This window comes from Dendrobates tinctorius, unplaced genomic scaffold (genome assembly GCF_039654945.1).
Source record: "Dendrobates tinctorius isolate UK_male_01 unplaced genomic scaffold, ASM3965494v1 ptg000083l, whole genome shotgun sequence".
Taxonomy (NCBI): Eukaryota; Metazoa; Chordata; class Amphibia; order Anura; family Dendrobatidae; genus Dendrobates; species Dendrobates tinctorius.
This window is the reverse complement of record NW_027361751.1, coordinates 14,843,531-14,861,127: the sequence shown is the minus strand read 5'-3', so window position 1 is coordinate 14,861,127 and position 17,597 is coordinate 14,843,531. Positions and strand designations below refer to the sequence as shown.

At 45.3% G+C, this 17,597-nt stretch overlaps 1 protein-coding gene and 1 long non-coding RNA gene across 2 annotated transcripts in view; both read left to right on the top strand.

The window, feature by feature from the left end:
* The window catches only part of TBCA (tubulin folding cofactor A), a 79,275-nt gene that overhangs the window by 42,015 nt on the left and 19,663 nt on the right, over positions 1-17,597 (top strand). The gene's annotated exons all lie outside the window — the stretch shown is intronic.
* Positions 9,129-15,686, top strand: LOC141097131 (uncharacterized). The gene is made up of 2 exons (XR_012233857.1): positions 9,129-12,683; positions 12,724-15,686. It is a non-coding gene; the product is annotated as an uncharacterized lncRNA (long non-coding RNA).

Genomic DNA, 17,597 nt, shown 5'->3' with positions numbered 1-17,597 from the left:
TCCATTGCCTCAGGACCGCAGACTTCAACCGCAAGGCTCCATAATAACTGAGCGAGCCAAGATACCATCAGCCACGTTCCTGCTCCTTCCCCTCCTTCCTCAACTGTCGCTCGTTAAGGTCCAACCAGTCCACGGCTTCCCTGGGGTCCAGAAAAAAGTGGATTTTATTCCAGGCCTCAATACGCAGTTTAGCCGGGAAAAACATGGAGTACTTGACGCCACAGGCTCTCAGACGCTTCTTGATGTCTGTGAACTTCGCTCTCATCTTCTGAACCTCCTGCGAAAAGTCCGGGTAAAAGGAGACTCTGGATCCTTCTATTGTAAGGTCAGGGTGTTCTCTTGAGTATCTAAGGATAACATCTCTATCCCTGTAATGGAGGATTTTAGCCAGCATAGGTCTTGGTGGATGACCAGGGAGGGGGGGCCGAGTCGGGACTCTGTGTGCTCTTTCCACTGCGTATAGGTGTGTTAGATTGTCCTCACCTAATTTTTCCTTAAGCCATGTTTCAATGAAGGCAGTAGGATTCTTTCCCTCACAGCGCTCTGGCATGCCCACAATACGAACATTATTCCTTCTGGATCTATTTTCAAGGTCGTCAGTTTTAGCCCAGACAGCTGCCATGTCCTTCTTGAGCTCTGTACAATGCTGTCCTGAGTCAGAGGCAGAATTCTCCACAGCACCCATACGTTTTTCCAGCTGGCTTGTTCTGTCTCTAACACTGTGCAGTTCATGTCGCACAGTCTGCATGGACTCCTGCAGAAAGCCCAGTTGTGTCAGGACATGTGAGATCGCAGTCCCACAGTGCACCACTGCCAGCATTACATCTTTGTTGGTGGGCTCGTCTGGAACCTGTAGCTGCAAGGCTGTGAGGTGCTGTTTATTTCTTTCCACCAGATCACTCCAGCTAGGCTCAGCTCCCTTCCCCCCCTGCACTCTGGCATGGGCAGCCTCCTCCTCCTCCCCCATTCCCGGGCTCATGTCCTCTGCCACAGTCTCCTGGTCCATATCAGAGTCCTGGAGAGACTCCTGTTCTGCCTCGGCCGTGCGGGCAAAGCGCTGCAGCCTGACCGCCACTGCCCTGTTCCTAGCCGCGCTGTCTTCTGCGGCCTCCTCTAAGGCGTGCGCTGTGGCGGCGGCGCCATCTTGGCTCCCCGCTCCGGCCTCTCCTGCCACCCTTCTCTGACCTTTTTTCACCATATCCTGGGGTGAAGCAGCGATCTCCGGTGCCCCGCGGTGTCTACCGACTCCGGTGCAGCCTCCAGGGGTTATACTAGCCGTGCTGTGGGGACGGAACGGCTGAATTAAGCAGGTATATGCGGGAGCTCAGCGGGCACACGTCTTCCTCACATGCCGCTCAGGCCACGCCCCCGATCCATTTGTTTAAAGAGGGTCATAAAACCTTTTGAACAGTTATTGGTCAATTCCTCCCATTTGTTTTTAAAAATCTCATCTGAGATCGGAAAAGACTTGAATCCTAAGTCCCCTCGGGATCAGCTCTTTCTGAATATATTGATCTAAAAATTCATGGTTCCACCATATCTTGGTACGCTTTCGCAACAATTCCTTAAACCGAACAATAACCTCCTGTACATCCTTATTGGAAGTCCCGCATTCCCCGTCCACATCATTCTGCAACACATCATTTAATTGTGCTCGCCACGTAAGGTCACGTGAGCGGAAATCCATATTATACATAGGGACAGCTGTGAAAAACACAGAAACAATTATTGGCAACAAAAATCCCATAGGTATAAGGTGATGAGGAGACAAGGGACAACCCAGCTCCAACACCCTAAGCGCAAGCTCAAAACGTATTATTAATAAGAGGAGAAACATAAGAGCACGCAATAAATTTCATATAGAAAAATACAAATTTTTATTAAATATATAGCAACAATACAAAATGGGTGGCAAAAGATGTGCTCATGAACAATAATGGACACTATGTCCCATGAACCAACCTCACACTCCCCAGATGGAAAACCCCGTGAGTAAAAACCATGGAACATAGATCATATCTCAAATCAAGATGCCACACCAGCATCTATAGGGTAAATCGCCATGATAGCGGTAACAAAATGTAATATGACCGATGCCTACTAACAATGAGGGTTAAAGGTAAACCCAATGCCGATTAGAGTCAGAAGACCGCATGCTAAAGACCATGGAGCAACTTACCAGGGAGGGGAGGAAGAGGGGGTTCAGCAGTGAGGCCTCCGACGCGCGTTTTGCGACGTCCCCCGCCGCTTTATCAAGGAGGAGAGTGAGTGCAAAAGTCCCAGTAGGACCTTCAAATAGCCCATGACCCCGGTCACATGACCGGCGTCCACCAATAGAAATGGCACTAGCGGCGCATGCGCCATGGTGTCTGCAGGTCCTATGCTGCAGCACGGCGTCACACACACTGCGCACGCGTCGGAAGCCCGGAGCAGAGCGCACTGTGCTAAAGGACGCCGGCCACAGCATGGAGCCACACACCACACGGCGATGCGCACGGCCATACAAAGATCATAAGACAAAATATATATAGTCCCAAATCCAAGGATCTACTTTTAAGGAACCAAAATGATGTAAAGATACACCCCATATCATAATGCAATACTGCATACAGTATAAATAGAGGCAACCACGCTGTATAAAATATAATAAATATACATTGCGTGCTCTTATGTTTCTCCTCTTATTAATAAGAGGTCTTATTATTTGCGGGACGAGTTGACGTTTTTATTGGTACCATTTTCGGGCACGTGACATTTTTTGATCGCTTTTTATTCCGATTTTTGGGACGCATAATGAACAAAAACTAGCGTTTCATGAATTTCTTTTGGGGGAGTGCGTTTACACCGTTCCGCGTGCGATAAAATTGATAAAGCGGCTTTATTCTTCCGGTCAGTACGGTTACAGCGATACCTCATTTAGGTCGTTTTTTTATGTTTTGTCGGTTTTATGCAATGAAAACTATTTTATAAAAATATTTTTGCATCGCTTTACTCTGCGAGCTATAACTTTTTTATTTTTTCGCTGATGATGCTGTATGGCGGCTCGTTTTTTGCGGGTCAAGCTGACGTTTTCAGCGGTACCATGGATATTTATATGCGTCTTTTTGATCGCGCGTTATTGCACTTTTTGTTCGGCGGTATGATAATAAATCATTTTTTGCTTCGTTTTTTATTTTTTAAGGGGTTCGCTAAAGGCGTTAACTAATGGGACAGTTTTATAGGGCAGGTCGTTACGGACGCGGCGATACCAAATGTGTACTTTTTATTTTATTTTTTTTTTTTTTTATTTCCAAAAAATGAATTTATTGGGGGAGTGTATATATATATATTTTTTTTTTTTTCTAATTTATTTGGCGATTTTTTTTTTTTTTTATTTTTTTTTTTTTTCTTCTTAACACTTTTTTTTTAACTTTACTACATTGTCCCAGGTGGGACATCACTGTTCTGTGACAGATCGCTGATCTGTCACATCACAGATCGCTGATCTGTCACATCACAGATCACTGTGACTGTCACATCACAGATCACTGTGACTGTCACATCACAGATCACTGTGACTGTCACATCACAGATCACTGTGACTGTCACATCACAGATCACTGTGACTGTCACATCACAGATCACTGTGACTGTCACATCACAGATCACTGTGACTGTCACATCACAGATCACTGTGACTGTCACATCACAGATCACTGTGACTGTCACATCACAGATCACTGTGACTGTCACATCACAGATCACTGTGACAGATCAGCGATCTGTCACAGGCAGTGCAGCAGGCTTCCTCGTGCCTGCGCTTTGCAGGCACTGAGGAAGCCGGCTCCCTGCAGGACCCCGTCGCCATCTTGGATTCGGGGACCTGCAGGGAAGGAGCCCCCCCCCCCCCCCCAGCAGTGCTGCACATTGTGCTGCCGTGGGGGATCAGGGAAGCACGGAGGGAGCCCCCTCCCTGCTGATGCTTCCTTTTAACCCCCGGTACACCGCGATCGTGTTTGATCACGGTGTGCAAGGGGTTAATGTGTCGGGGGCGGTCTGTGACCGCCCCTGACACATTGTGCCGGGTGTCAGCTGTGACACGTGGGCGCCGCTGATCGCTATGATGTACTATCCCGTCCCTGGGAATTAAGTCCCAGGGTACATGGACGGGATAGTACGTCTCATGGCAGAAAGGGGTTAAATATCTATGTATGTGTCCAATACACGTGGCTATGTGCACTACCAGTCTATGTACTTAGTTTTAGTGGAATAAAGAGCTTCTCGTGACTCCGTCAACCTTTTGACTATTGGTGAAGACCAGCGCTTAGCTATAGAGGTATAAATGTACACTCACAAGTTAGTAAACTTCTATGTGCTAACTAGCAAGTGAGGACATGGGAGAGACCAGATGAATGCATCTTTGGTCACAAAAAATACATATTTGTCACTATTTGGTTCCAGAAATTAGACCTAATCAGAATATAAGGTTAGTGCTGGTAAGTAACCTAGAAAATGCAAAGAAATATGAAGGGTAACAAGTGGTAGCAGCCATAGCAGTTAGGCCATCTATTACTTTAAAGGGCTGCTCTTCTAGTTTGTTGATGACCCATCTTCAAGATAGGTCTTCAATACCAGATTGATGGGGTCCAACACATGGTACCCCCCTATCATCTGATACTTGGAGAAATGACTGCTGGAACAACATCTGCCCACTGAGCACGATCTACCACTGCTCCAGGGTCCTGACCTCACAACAGTCATCCAATGTTCTGGGCGTAAATCGCTAAGAAGGAAATGTCACGGGTTCATTCCATTTTCCTGCTACTTTTTTCTGTGACGAACATTTTGGGGTTACGTAATAATACCGAGTCTTTGTTTCTTTTTCCTCCTGGTTACTTACACTTATTACAAACCCTCGAGATCTTTCCATCCTATTATTATTATTTTTCTCCCCTTAAGATCCAAGATGAGGTCGTCTCCCCTAATACTAATGAGAGAATCTTTATTAACTCGTGCGCCACACATTGATCTTTGGGCTTTACGCAATCCGTTTACAGCTTAACTACCTGCCTATTCAGAGCCGAAAAGCCAGATTATGATTAATTTCTCGGCCGTAATAAAGAAATCCGTTTGACTCAGTGGCAGCATATTCTGCGGCTGAGATAGAAATTCAGTGAACAGTGGCCTCTATTCCGAGTCATTTATAATTCCGCATCGGTGCCGGGCGTACATTTACCAAAGTGTGACCTTGGGCGAGACCCGCAGTCAGAAGCTAAAGGAAAATGAAGCGCTGGCCCGGGCTTTCCTCCCTTCTGGAAGTTAAGGACGCTGTGCATGGCTTTTATACACTTTTGCACATTTCAGTTAGCTCCGTGCACAGCGGATACCCTTAATAAAATGACAACAGTAATTTGGTTTTGTCATTTGAACTGGCACCGGCTACATGCCTCAAAAATACAGTATTAGGGTTGCTGAATGTGTGTCGGGTCTAATTCTTTTTTCCATTTTCCAGAGAGCGGCTTTTCCATTAACTTTGGGAAAACACACTGGCAGATTCGTTTAAAGGCAGCTCAGCTCCACCCCGGCTCTAAGTGACTTAGCCTGTGCAATCAGAAATTAAGATCAAGGGACGTTTTTCTCATTAGGCTGTCGTTTTTGTTATTTGCATGCCGCCTATGGCATTGTGGCTCGCGAAACCCTATCCGCCGTATAACTCATCTCAAGGAGTCTTAAGACACTTACTGTAGCATATGTTAACTATTACAAGATGCCTTGATGGAAGGATATTAAAATTACTGATAATTGACATAAAATATGACAAAGTGTTTTAGGCTTTCTGAGCAAAGCAACACACATTACAGAGGAGCAGCCCCATAATGTAGCTGATTAATGAAGGATTGCCGAGGCATACGCCGCTGATGTTATGAAAAATGAATTCTTTGTTGTCTCGCCGACAACCCAGGAACTGCAGCTGGAAAAGACTATTAGCGAGAATCATTATCAATAGCGATATTTTCAGACTCTATTATGGCAATCAGGTTGGAATTTATTCAATAGATTTAGTTCATTTGGCGGTAATTGATAAATAATCAAAATTTATCAGTGTGCTTGCACACATTTCACTAACAATCAAGCGAAAATGGTCCATTTACCACCTGACTTGGTCCAAATTAGGATTAAATTGATGATCAATTAATCTTCGAAGGGGCAGTGTTGTATTTTGTAAAAGGAGCAGCAGCGAGCGAAGAGGAAAAAAAAAAAATAAGCCAAATAAATGGAGTTAAGACGGAAGATTAGGAGAATGAGCCGAGCGGCTATGGTTCACAGCTAATAAGCACGCAGCTGGATTACAAATGGCTGATTTTGTAGGGTTGGTTCGCACTGCCGCCGTTGTGTAGCGGGGTAGTTCGTGCGAGGGGATATTCATCTTTTCGGAAGGGAGTTCAGAGCATTTTGTATTTAGTATGTGAACACGGGACTTGTATATACATGTAAGAAATGATCTTGTTGCATATGATATTTAATATTTGCACTTTAAGACGTTACTAAGGTCAACGGAAACACTTAATTGGCTCTTTATATTTTATCTGCCGTCATCTGAAAATTAAAGTGTTTTATGTACCATAAGCTTATAAAATGCTGATTTACAGGAAGGAGTTACTGATCTGTACAGATAATCGCTCTTACGTAAAATCATGTTGTAACAGAGACGCAATCTAATGTGGATCTCATATTTAATCTCGTCAAGATATCCTGCTACGATTGATCAGGGTCTAGCGAACATGGACGTATTCTCACTGCACTTCACAAGGAGTTGTGGTAGGGTCCTATTCTAACCCCAAGGACCTTTTTATTGTAACTCTGAATGCCTTCATTTTTTTTTTTTTCTTTAGTGGCATTGACTTGAGAGCAGCTCTACATGCAGCACCTGACGGACACTGTGCAGTCATCTTTTGCTGCCACTCAACTTCCGGGTCTGTGGCTGAAGAGTTGGAGGTGGCATTTTCAGCTGCCTTTTTCCTAAAATTTTGCTTCAAAAGGGAATCTGTCACTCCATTTTAGCCTTATAAGCTGCGGCCACCTCCATCAGGGGCTTATCTGCAGCATTCTGTAATGCTGTAGATAAGCCCCCGATGAAACCTGAAAGATAAGAAAAGCATGTTATATTATACTCACCGGGGGGGGGCGGAGTTGGGTGCGGTGGGTGTCGCGGTCCGGTCTTGTGCCTCCCATCTTCATACGATGATGTCCTCCTCCCAGCTTCTCCCTCGGCTCTTGCGCAGGTGTATTTTATCTGCCCTGTTGAGGCAGGCGCCGGACCTCTGACTCCCTTTAAAATCTACATGGATTTGTGCAGTTTCCGGAACCTTATTCACTAGCATTGTACTGCAGTTTTGGCAGATTTGCTTTGCAGTTGCAAAGTAATATTGAAAAATGGACTTTATGTTCTGTGGCATGGCTATGTGTAATGTATATGGTCTTCTTTTTGTATACTCAGGGTAGGTTGCTGTTCTAGGCAACATCACAAGTACAATGCAAAGAAGATTGGTAATATATATTTCGTTATTGGGCGTCCGACAGCAGGCAATCTCCCCAATCCAGAGAATAGGGATCCACAAAGTCCCTTTTATGGGAATGAGGGAGCCAGTGTCAGTTCCATGTAAGAAATTAGAGTAGCTGAGCATGCGCACTAACACTCCATTTGGTCCACAAGTCTCCTGACGCCCTCTTCACACTCTCCTCCAAGGAGAAACGTTACACCATTGACCTCCAAAGCTCCTCACCAGGCCAACCCAAAGACTAAGAACCCCTAACCAGCTGTCTGCAAATGGAGGGCTTTTCCTTTTTTGAGAATAATCTCTAGTTTGGCTTGCTATCCGTAGTCATTTGGTATGACTGCTTTTAAAGGATTAATCTTGACTTGTAGAATTGCTACCAGCAATAGGTGGCACTAGAAGCCCTGCACTCTCCATCTATGAAGAGGCTAATTAAACACTATCCCTCCATTCACACAAGCATGTGGGATCCCCGTTCTGTCTTCCTGTGGATTGGTGATAAATGTTTTTTTTGTGGATTGTGTGGTGCACATATTACAGTATTATGCTTCCTCATATATATTTCCATCCTAATGAGGTATGTTACCTTGGAATAAGATCTGAATTGCCCACTTGATGTATTTCTTACCGTCATGGCGATCTGTCCTATAAGTAAACTTGTGGATCGTATTTTGATCCTTGTGAAAACTCTGACAGTGAAGATGAAGTGATAAAGTAATGGATGTTAGCCTCCATTTGCAGAGAGCAGAGAATTGAGGAGCCCGGGCTGCCTGGAATCTTCCTGGCAGCTACAATGAACCGGGATTGCCTGGTATGTGACAGATGCTAAAGGTAAGGTTGAGATTGTAACAAGCAATATCTCTGTAGTAATAACGGAGACTGAGTGGTTATCATCCACTCTTCTATCATACACGCGCTCTTTTCCAGAAAAATTGTTCTATATTTTTCTTCTGTCACACAAGTCTATCCGTACAGAGGACTACAAACAATAATCTCCCGTATTTAAGCCGACAGATCCAAACGAGTCGTATTAAAGAAGATGGATCTTGGTTTATCATTGTTAGTGGCACAATGGCACCGACCAGTGGAAAACAAAGTGATCTGTATATCAGCAAGGGTAGTCGGTGCCGGCAGTGGCCTATATCCAATGGCGGCAGAGCATGCAGATGCTATGAGACAGGCTTTTCCCATTCCCCATCAATTGATGAAGTGTCAAGCAAATGTAAAATATCAAGCTTGCCTGTCCAGCCCGGTGTACTCATTCATCAACCAAGTCTTGTGACTTCTGTTACTCACCCCTCTGACCTAGAGGCCTCCATGCTAATCTCCTCTTTGACCAGGACTTTGCTGGAGAGCTCCTTTGCATGCTGGCGGTCAGGTTTGAATTGACTGGAGGTCTGTTTGCCTCAAAGTGAGGCTAGATTGTGCTCAGTAACATAGACACTGTCAGGTTGGCGCTGTTATACTGATTAAAATGATACTTTGGTTGATGAAATCCATCTTGTGGTTGTGTAATCTTTATTTGCAGTTTTCAGTTACTAATATTCTCGTGCACCGATTACATATGCATCTCTATGGCTTATGACAGGTCATTGAGCCCTCATTGACCTGCCTCCTATTTTACATATTGAATAGAAGTATGGCTTGAATCAGGCAGTCGGCGCCTGCTCTGTAGCTGTAAGGTGGGTAGTGTGCCTGTTTTCATGTTATTTACACTTTTTTTTTTTTTCCCAACAAAACAATAATCAAAATAACGCTGTGGTGCCTGCGCAGTAGCATCTATTTTATACCAATAGATGCTACTGCACAAGCGCTAGCGCCATTTTGGTAGAGAAAAAAAAACTAAGCTCCATCAAGATAGCGGCGCATGCAAAGCATCTATCAGAACGATGCTACTGTGCTGGCGCTATCTTGATAGAGCCCGATGTTTTTTTTATTTTAATTTTTTTTTCCCTTAGCAAATGGCACCTGCACAGTAGCATCTGTCGGAACGTGATAGATGCTGCTGTGCAGTCGCTGGCGCCATTTTGATGAATTTTTTTTTTTTTTTTTTTAAACAACAAAACTATATGTCTAAATTACATGAAGATAGGCATATTATCCACCTTATGCTACAGCGCATATTATATATTTTTCTTTTAAACCATAATTCTATGCAGTATGTAAAATAGGAGGCAAGTCAGTGAGGGAACGATGACCTGTGATGAGCCATACAGATGACTGTCGTCAGAGCACTACAAAGCCCCCCTCCTGGCCTCCCCGGAGCACGAGAATCTCATTAACTGGAAATAAAGATTAAACAACAACCACAAGATGGGTTTCATCAGCCAAGGTATCACAGTAATCAGTATAACGGTGTTGACCTGACACTTTATGTAGGTTACTGACCGGACGATGGAGTCGGTATAAAATAAATTGACTCCGACTCCTAAAATATATAATAATTTGGGTACAGTAGTTCAATGCAGTTTGTGGGGAATATTTTTTTTTTCATAAGAATTTAGTAAGGTTATACAATGTCTTAAAAATGTCTCTCCTATTCCTGATCTAAGATCTAGACTTTTAGCTGTGATGAATCTGTGCTGCAGTTTATGTTCATAAGTAGTGAAGCTGCTCCTCTACAGATAAGGGGAAAAAATAGCAAAACACACAGGGAAGGAATGCCTGCATTCATCTCAGAACTTCTGAAGTGAGCAGGAAAGCAGGATTAAGGTAAGTACTACTTAAAGCATATCTAAACTTTCAATAAACTGTGCATAAATCAATAGTCCAGTATATGTTGTCTCTGTATGCTTGATGTTTTAGTTTATTTTTCCTCTTAGCTCATGTTTGGAGAAATTAGCTGCTCTGATGACATATATACACTATACATAGAAAACAGTTTTTCCCGTTATATTCTAATATCTCAAATTTGAAAAGACAGTAATAGGATCAATGAGGACATATATATATTTTTGTGTGTGTGTTCTGGAATATAATTTGGCACAAACATGCTCCTCCCTCCTCCCCTCTTCATAGACTGACAAAATATGATGTAAAGCATTTAGTGAGCTGTACCCTGTGACAAGCCTGACATTGAAAGTTCAGAGTAAAGCTATCTAACAACATATTTTACAAACTTTATACTTATCTGTCCTATTGATTTATGCAAAGATTGTTTTTTTTTTTTTCTTTCTAAATTATACAGAGTAAGAATTACAATATACCTTTATTTTTTTTACAAGCAAAATTATTTTGAGAGCAAATTTACATAAAAGCATCTTGTGAAGTCAACTGTATATGACTCAAAATCAAAAAGCATTTTGTGTGTCATTGTATAAGTGATCCAGATGAAATGCTGTGATGCCAAAATCAGTACATACTCAGGCAGTGATAAAAATGCTCCTTCAAGAGCTTCCAATCTAAAAAGACATTTACAATGCTGACACCCAGAAGTTTACAAAGTTGTGATTGAAAAAGATCACAGCAGCACCAAGAAACCAGAGCCCAGCACTTCTCGCCAGGCAAAGGAGGAGGAAAGAGCGTCTCAAACATCAGTTACAAGATATTTTGCAAGTGACAAAGTTACTGTAACAATGACAGCAGATGTGTTTTAAAAGGCAGCTCATTGAGCTTGTGAAGGACAGTGTACCATTATCATTATTTGCACGACCAGCTTTTACAGCTCTTAATGGAGAAATGGCCTGCAAACTTGGTGTTTCTGTGGAAAGAGAAAGTATTAGAAAATTAGTGATTGGAAGAAGCTCTTAACCAAAGAGATCGTAAAAAGACTCTCAAGAGACTTTGTGTTTCTTAAAATGGATGCCTGCATACATCACAGAGTGAGCTATTTTGCTACCAATGTTCGATATGTTTGTGACAACAAAAAAATTATTAAGACGTTGGCAGTAAAAAATACTAAAGCTCATCACAGCAGCCAGTTTCTCCTGACCTAAGTGGAAAAAGTTCTGCAAGATTATGAACTCAAAAAAGAACAGGTTCTTCAAACATAAGTACAATTAAACTGATGAATGAGAATAATGTAGGTGAACAGCAGATAGAAGAACATTTCACATTCAGTATGTTGGAGATGGAAGGCCACTGTCCTGTTCCCATAACGGAGGAACAAACCGATATTACTACAGAAGAACAGCAAAATGATTCTGTCATGATCCAGGTTGGATATGACAGGTTTTGAATAAGTAACCTTTCTCCCTCACCCATGACAGCACCACGGAGAGAGGGGATCCGCCCTTCAGGGACAGGAACCTACAGATAAAAAGGGCGGTACCTCTCCTCCGCCTTCAGTTGGGTTCCTGTCCCTGACGGAGGGACCCACAGGACGGTACCTTTCGTGTGTCCAGGATCCGGGGCCGGCCTGACCGGTGGTGGCAGCGGGAAGGCCCCTGCCTCGGGAAGGTGCGGTGCCCGAAGCCGCCACTGCTGGGGCCCATGCGGGCTGCCGGGTGAGCGGGCGGGAGTGACGCCGGAGCCGCCGCTCCGGAGAGGAAGTCGGGGCTCGTGGGGACCCGGTAAACATGCGGGCGGCGCCGGGTTACAGAGGTGTACCAAGATGGCGGCCGCCCCGGAAGTAGAAGCCGGCTTCCGGGTCCCTAGAACCGGCGCATGCGCAGGAGCGCTCTCCCGGGGACCGCGGTGCAGGATGGGAGCGGTGACGCCAGCCGGGAAATTTTAAAATGGTGGCTGCACAAGCGCTCCAGGCTGGAGGCGATCCTGAAGGGGATAGTGACCAGCAACAGGAGCAGCAAGCCAGGCAGCAGCTTTAGCAGCAGCAGCACCACCACCACAATCATCGTCAAAAGAACGCAGTACAGATGGTCGTTCCAGTAGTCACTCCACGCAGCATAGCACGTCAGCTGCAAGGAGAAAATCGCCACCAGGAGTGCAGCCTATTCAGGACCTGACTCCATCTCCCGAATCGATACCTGCAGCCGCATACCTTTGGGTGAGTGATCTTCGTGAATGTTCACCATTGTATTAAAAGTTCCATTTCCCTTACTAGGGAAAGAAGGGGAAAAGAAAAGGGGTGCCCCACTTGTGCTAGTCCCCTACCTATTTCTTGAGAGAGTGGTTCTACACCTCAGAGCCAGCTGCCACCTTCACCATCTCACTCTGCTGCGGACACCAGGCAGCCAGAGTTCAACACCAGTTTCAGCAGTGGCTTCAAGCCAGCTGGTAACTCCACCAGGTTTCTGCAGTGGCTTCACAAGACGCTATCACCAACACCTGCCTAGACCATGTGACCCCATGGGAAAAGGGAATGGTCAAATGATCAGGGGCCAAAAACTGCTATAACCCCAGTGACCACCGGGGGCAAAAGCCAAAGCAAAGAAAACATCGAGTGCGAAAAAAAAAAAAAAAAAACGGAACCATGTACAAAAGAAATCCTCTGTTAGGAAACTCCGGATTTGGCCTCTGACCTAAAAGCTGCGATTAAATTGGAGGTCAGAGTGCCCTTATATCCCTTAAGCATAGGGACAAATCAAAAAAAAAAAAAAAAGAAAGACACAATAGTGATTTCCCAGTCAGATTCCTCGACATCGGGAGAAATCACGTCAAAACCCTCAGATTCCAGTTCCTCATCCTCAGACGAGGAAACAGAGGGGCGTCACTGCTTCCCCCTAGACGAGGTGGACAAACTAGTGAAAGCGGTAACGTCTACCATGGGGGTGCTGGACCCTAGGCCGGATAAAACAGTCCAGGACATAATGTTCGGGGGACTGGGCCAGAAAAGGCGCGGAGAGTGTTCCCGCTAAATGAAAATGTGCGGGGTCTAATCAAAAAGAATGGGATAAACCGGACAGGAAAAACACCACGGTCCCTTCCCTTAAAAGGAAATATCCCTGTGAGGAAAGGGGCCCGAAGCTCGATGTAGCTGTCGCAAAGGCCTCAAAAAAAAAAAAAAAAAAAAAAAAAAATTTTGCCCTCCCCTTTGAGGACATGGGCACCCTCAGGGGTCCCCTAGATAAAAAGGCAGATACCTTTCTTAAAGGTGCATGGCAGTTAGCTGGAGGTAACCTCAGGCCAGCCATAGCGGGACGCCAAGCGATAAAATCCTAGACTCTATCCCAGTAATAAGGGGAGCGGCTGCCTTCCTAGCGGACTCATCCGCAGACTCAGTCTGGTTATCGTCCAAAGCAGCAGCACTCTCAAATGCAGCTAAGAGGCCCTTTCGGAATAGAAAGTTTCTTTTGCGGAGACCACCGAGAGAGCAAAGTGGGCTGACAAGAGAAGAGATAGAGGGTTCCTCCTCGGCAACTTGTCCTGAGACAAAAAGCCCTCTAGGTGACAGTTTGCTCAGGGTGGGGGGAAGGTTAACCCTTTTTTCTCCCAGCCTGGAAAAGAATATCAAACAACCCATGGACAGTAAACCCCTAATCCAGGAGGGCCTAAGGATAAACTTCTCTCCCTCCCGCCTCAAAAGTATGTAATGACTCCGTTAAGATCCAGTATGCAAGAGCAGAAAGCCCTAGGAAACGAAGTCCTAAGCCTGGTAGAAAAAGGAGCCCTCCAGGAGGTTCCCCTGCAGGGAAGGGGCAAGGGGTTTTACTCCCCTCTTTTTCCTGGTGACCAAGCCAGGCGGCAGGTTTCAGACAATTATAAATTTAAAAAAAAAAAAAAAATTTTTTTGGAGTCAATCAGGTCCACCACCAATCTCGCTGTTGGATCTCAGCGACGCCTATTATCACATCCCCATTCACAAAAACTCCAGGAAATATCTCAAGTTAGCTGTCTCGATAAAGGGCGAGATAAGAGAACTCCAGTATAGAGCCTTGCCATTCGGAATATCTGTAGCTCCACGGGCAGAGATGATGGCCCATATAAGGGAGCAAGACATAATATTAATCCCGTATCTGGACTATTTTTTAATAGCAACCAGCTTGGTTCAAAAACGCTGGGAACAGGGGGACAGAGTGATGGGCACTCTGCAAGGCCTGGGCTGGCTCCTGAATCTAAAAAATCAAGATCAGAGCCCAGCAGAGTACAGGAATTCTTGGGTCTAATATTGGACTCAAACATTCAAGAGTGCCGCCTCCCAGACCGCAAGAAGGAGAAAATCGCTCAAATTGTAACAAGAGCCATCCAAAATCTCTCCATGACATTAAGAAAAGCGATGTCACGACTAGGTTCTCGCTCCGCCTGCCTGCCAGCAGTCCAATGGGCTCAGTTACACACGAGAGTTCTACAGTGGGATGTACTAGCCAACTAGTCTGCAGTAGGGGGACACCTAGAGGGTCGTATTACCCTAAATTCAAAAACTACTCATTCCCTAACCTGGTGGAAAAGCCAAGACAACCCTTCCAAAGGGATCCCCTGGGTAACAAAAAATAACACACATAGCTACCACATATGCCAGTCCCACAGGGTGGGGAGCACACATGAACAACGAAGTGGCCCAGGGTACGTGGGGAGTTCAAGAATTAGAAGCCTCCTCGAACCAGTGAGAGCTCTTAGCAGTGGGCTACGCATTAGTACACTTCTTACCCCTGCTCCGGGGTCATCATGTCCGAATATTTCGGACAATCGAGTCACAATAGCATATATAAATCATCAGGGGGGAACCAGGTCCCGAGCCCTAATGGAAACATTCTCCAGAGTCCTCAAATTAGCAGAGGCAAACCTGCTATCTCTGTCACCACTACACATCCGAGGCACGGAGAATCAAAGGGCAGACTTTCTAAGTCGCTCCCAATTATGACAAGGGGAATGGGTCCTAAAGCGGTCCGTTTTTCGGCAGATTGTAAAAATGTGGGGGGACCCGGGCATAGATCTGTTTGCCGACTTCAGAAACAAAAAGTGGAAACTTTCTGCTCCATAGACCCCAGGGGGAATCCTCTAGCTCTGGACGCCTTCATACTCCCATGGACATGGGGCCTAACATATGCCTTTCCCCCGATCATGCTGATCCCAGCAGTGTTAAGAAAAGTCAGGGAGGATGGGGCAGGAATGATTTTAATAGCCCCCTTCTGGCCCAAAAGAACCTGGTTCTCCTGGCTAAGAATATTCTCTCTAACCGACCCATGGATCCTCCCAGATCTCCTGGACCTGCTATCGCAGGGGCCAGTGTTACACCCTCAGGCAGGGAGATTCCATTTAACAGCATGGAATTTGAGAGGGCACTGATGAGAGACAGAGGAATTTCAGAGAACCTGATAACTACACTACAAAAAAAAAGAGAAAAAATTCTTATCCACTTCGGAGGTAAAGGTTCAGGATGAGGTTCACATTGACAAAATCCTAGAATTTCTACAAAAGGGCCTAGAACAGGGTCTAGCGGTCAACACATTAAAGGTACAAGTAGAGGCCTTGGGCACCTTTATAACCATAATGTGGTAGGTAATCCCTGGGTGACAGATTACTAAGGCCGTATCCAGATCCGGGCCGATAGCTAATCAAAGATTACAATCATGGGATCTAAATCTTGTACTATCCACGCTAACAGGCCCTCCATTCGAACCTATTCACTCAGCATCCCTAAGAATCCTGTCGTTAAAAACAGTGCTTCTTTTGGCGCTAACATCAGCTCGCAGAGTAAGCGATATGCAAGCTTTATCAGTAGGGCCACCTTTCACAAAGATTCTAGATGATAGGGTCATTTTAAAGCCTGACCTGGCATATCTACCCAAAGTGTCATCACACTTCTATAAGTCCCAAGAGGTAGTCCTTCCTTCATTCTGCCCAAATCCTAAAAAGAAGGGAGAAGACAAATTCCACACCTTAGACGTGATGAGGTGCCTAGTGCAGTATCTAGAGGCCACCAAGAAATGTAGGAAGGAAGGCTCTCTCCTTGTGTGTTTTCAGGGACCTTGGAATGGACTCAAAGCATCTAAGAGTACCCTGGAAAGGTGCATAAGGGATGCGATTGCCCTGGCATATTCATCCAGTGAAAATACCATTCCGGAAGGGTTGAGAGCCCATTCCACAGGAGTGATGGTAACCTCATGGGCTGAAAGATCTGAGGTATCAATAGAAAAAATCTGTAAGGCGGCCACCTGGTCATCACCTTCGACCTTTTTTAGGCACTATAGATTAGATCTAGCCTCTACGTCTGACCTGACCTTCGGGAGTAGGGTCCTTCAGGCGGTGGTCCCTCCCTAAGCTACCAATCTCTGTAATTCTCTCCGTGGTGCTGTCATGGGTGAGGGAGAATAGCTTAGTTACTCACCGATAACGGTGTTTCTCAGAACCCATGACAGCACCCGCTTATTCCCCTCCCCTTCACGAGTGTGGTGGGCACGTTTTACTGTTAGTAGAGTGTTTCCGTTTAGACACGGTGCTTCTGATAATAAGCAATATTATAATGTTATGCATATATTTCTGTTGTCTAACTAACCTGGAGACCCTCTGATGCTCTGTAACCAACTGAAGGCGGAGGAGAGGTACCGCCCTTTTTATCTGTAGGTTCCTGTCCCTGAAGGGCGGATCCCCTCTCTCCGTGGTGCTGTCATGGGTTCTGAGAAACACCGTTATCGGTGAGTAACTAAGCTATTTTTTTCCTTTGAGCTGGTTGCTTGGAGTTGGTTTGCCCCCGGTGGCCATTAGGGTTATTACACAGTGGTGTCTTTTGTTCTAGTTTGCCCCCGGTGGTGGTGAGCGGTATTGCACGGGAATCTCTAACAGGTGTGAGACTCTGGCTCCTAACTATAAAGGTGTGTCAGGTGTTCTCACTCACTGTTGGTGATATTGGTGTTTTCCAACCATCCTTGGTGAAGGAAGGAACTTGAGAAGAGTCCCGGGCAGCCCAGTCAGAATCCTAGAGTGGCAGCTTTTGTGTCAGCGAGGAGTTCTTGCAAAGCTTGGTGGAATGGCAGCTATGGTGAAAGCTGCACTCGGATGCTGGACTCTTGCTGTAAAGCTGCACTCAGATGCTGGAATCTGTTCCTGGAAAGCTGCACTCAGATGCTTGACTCTGTTGCTGTAAAGCAGCACTCAGATGCGGGACTCTGTTGCTGGAAAGCTGCACTCAGGTGTTGGATCCGGTTGGAGGAAAAGATGAACTCAGGTGTCGGACTCTGTTGCTTGGAGCATTAGCAACAGAGCAAAGCTAAGTGGTGTTTCCCT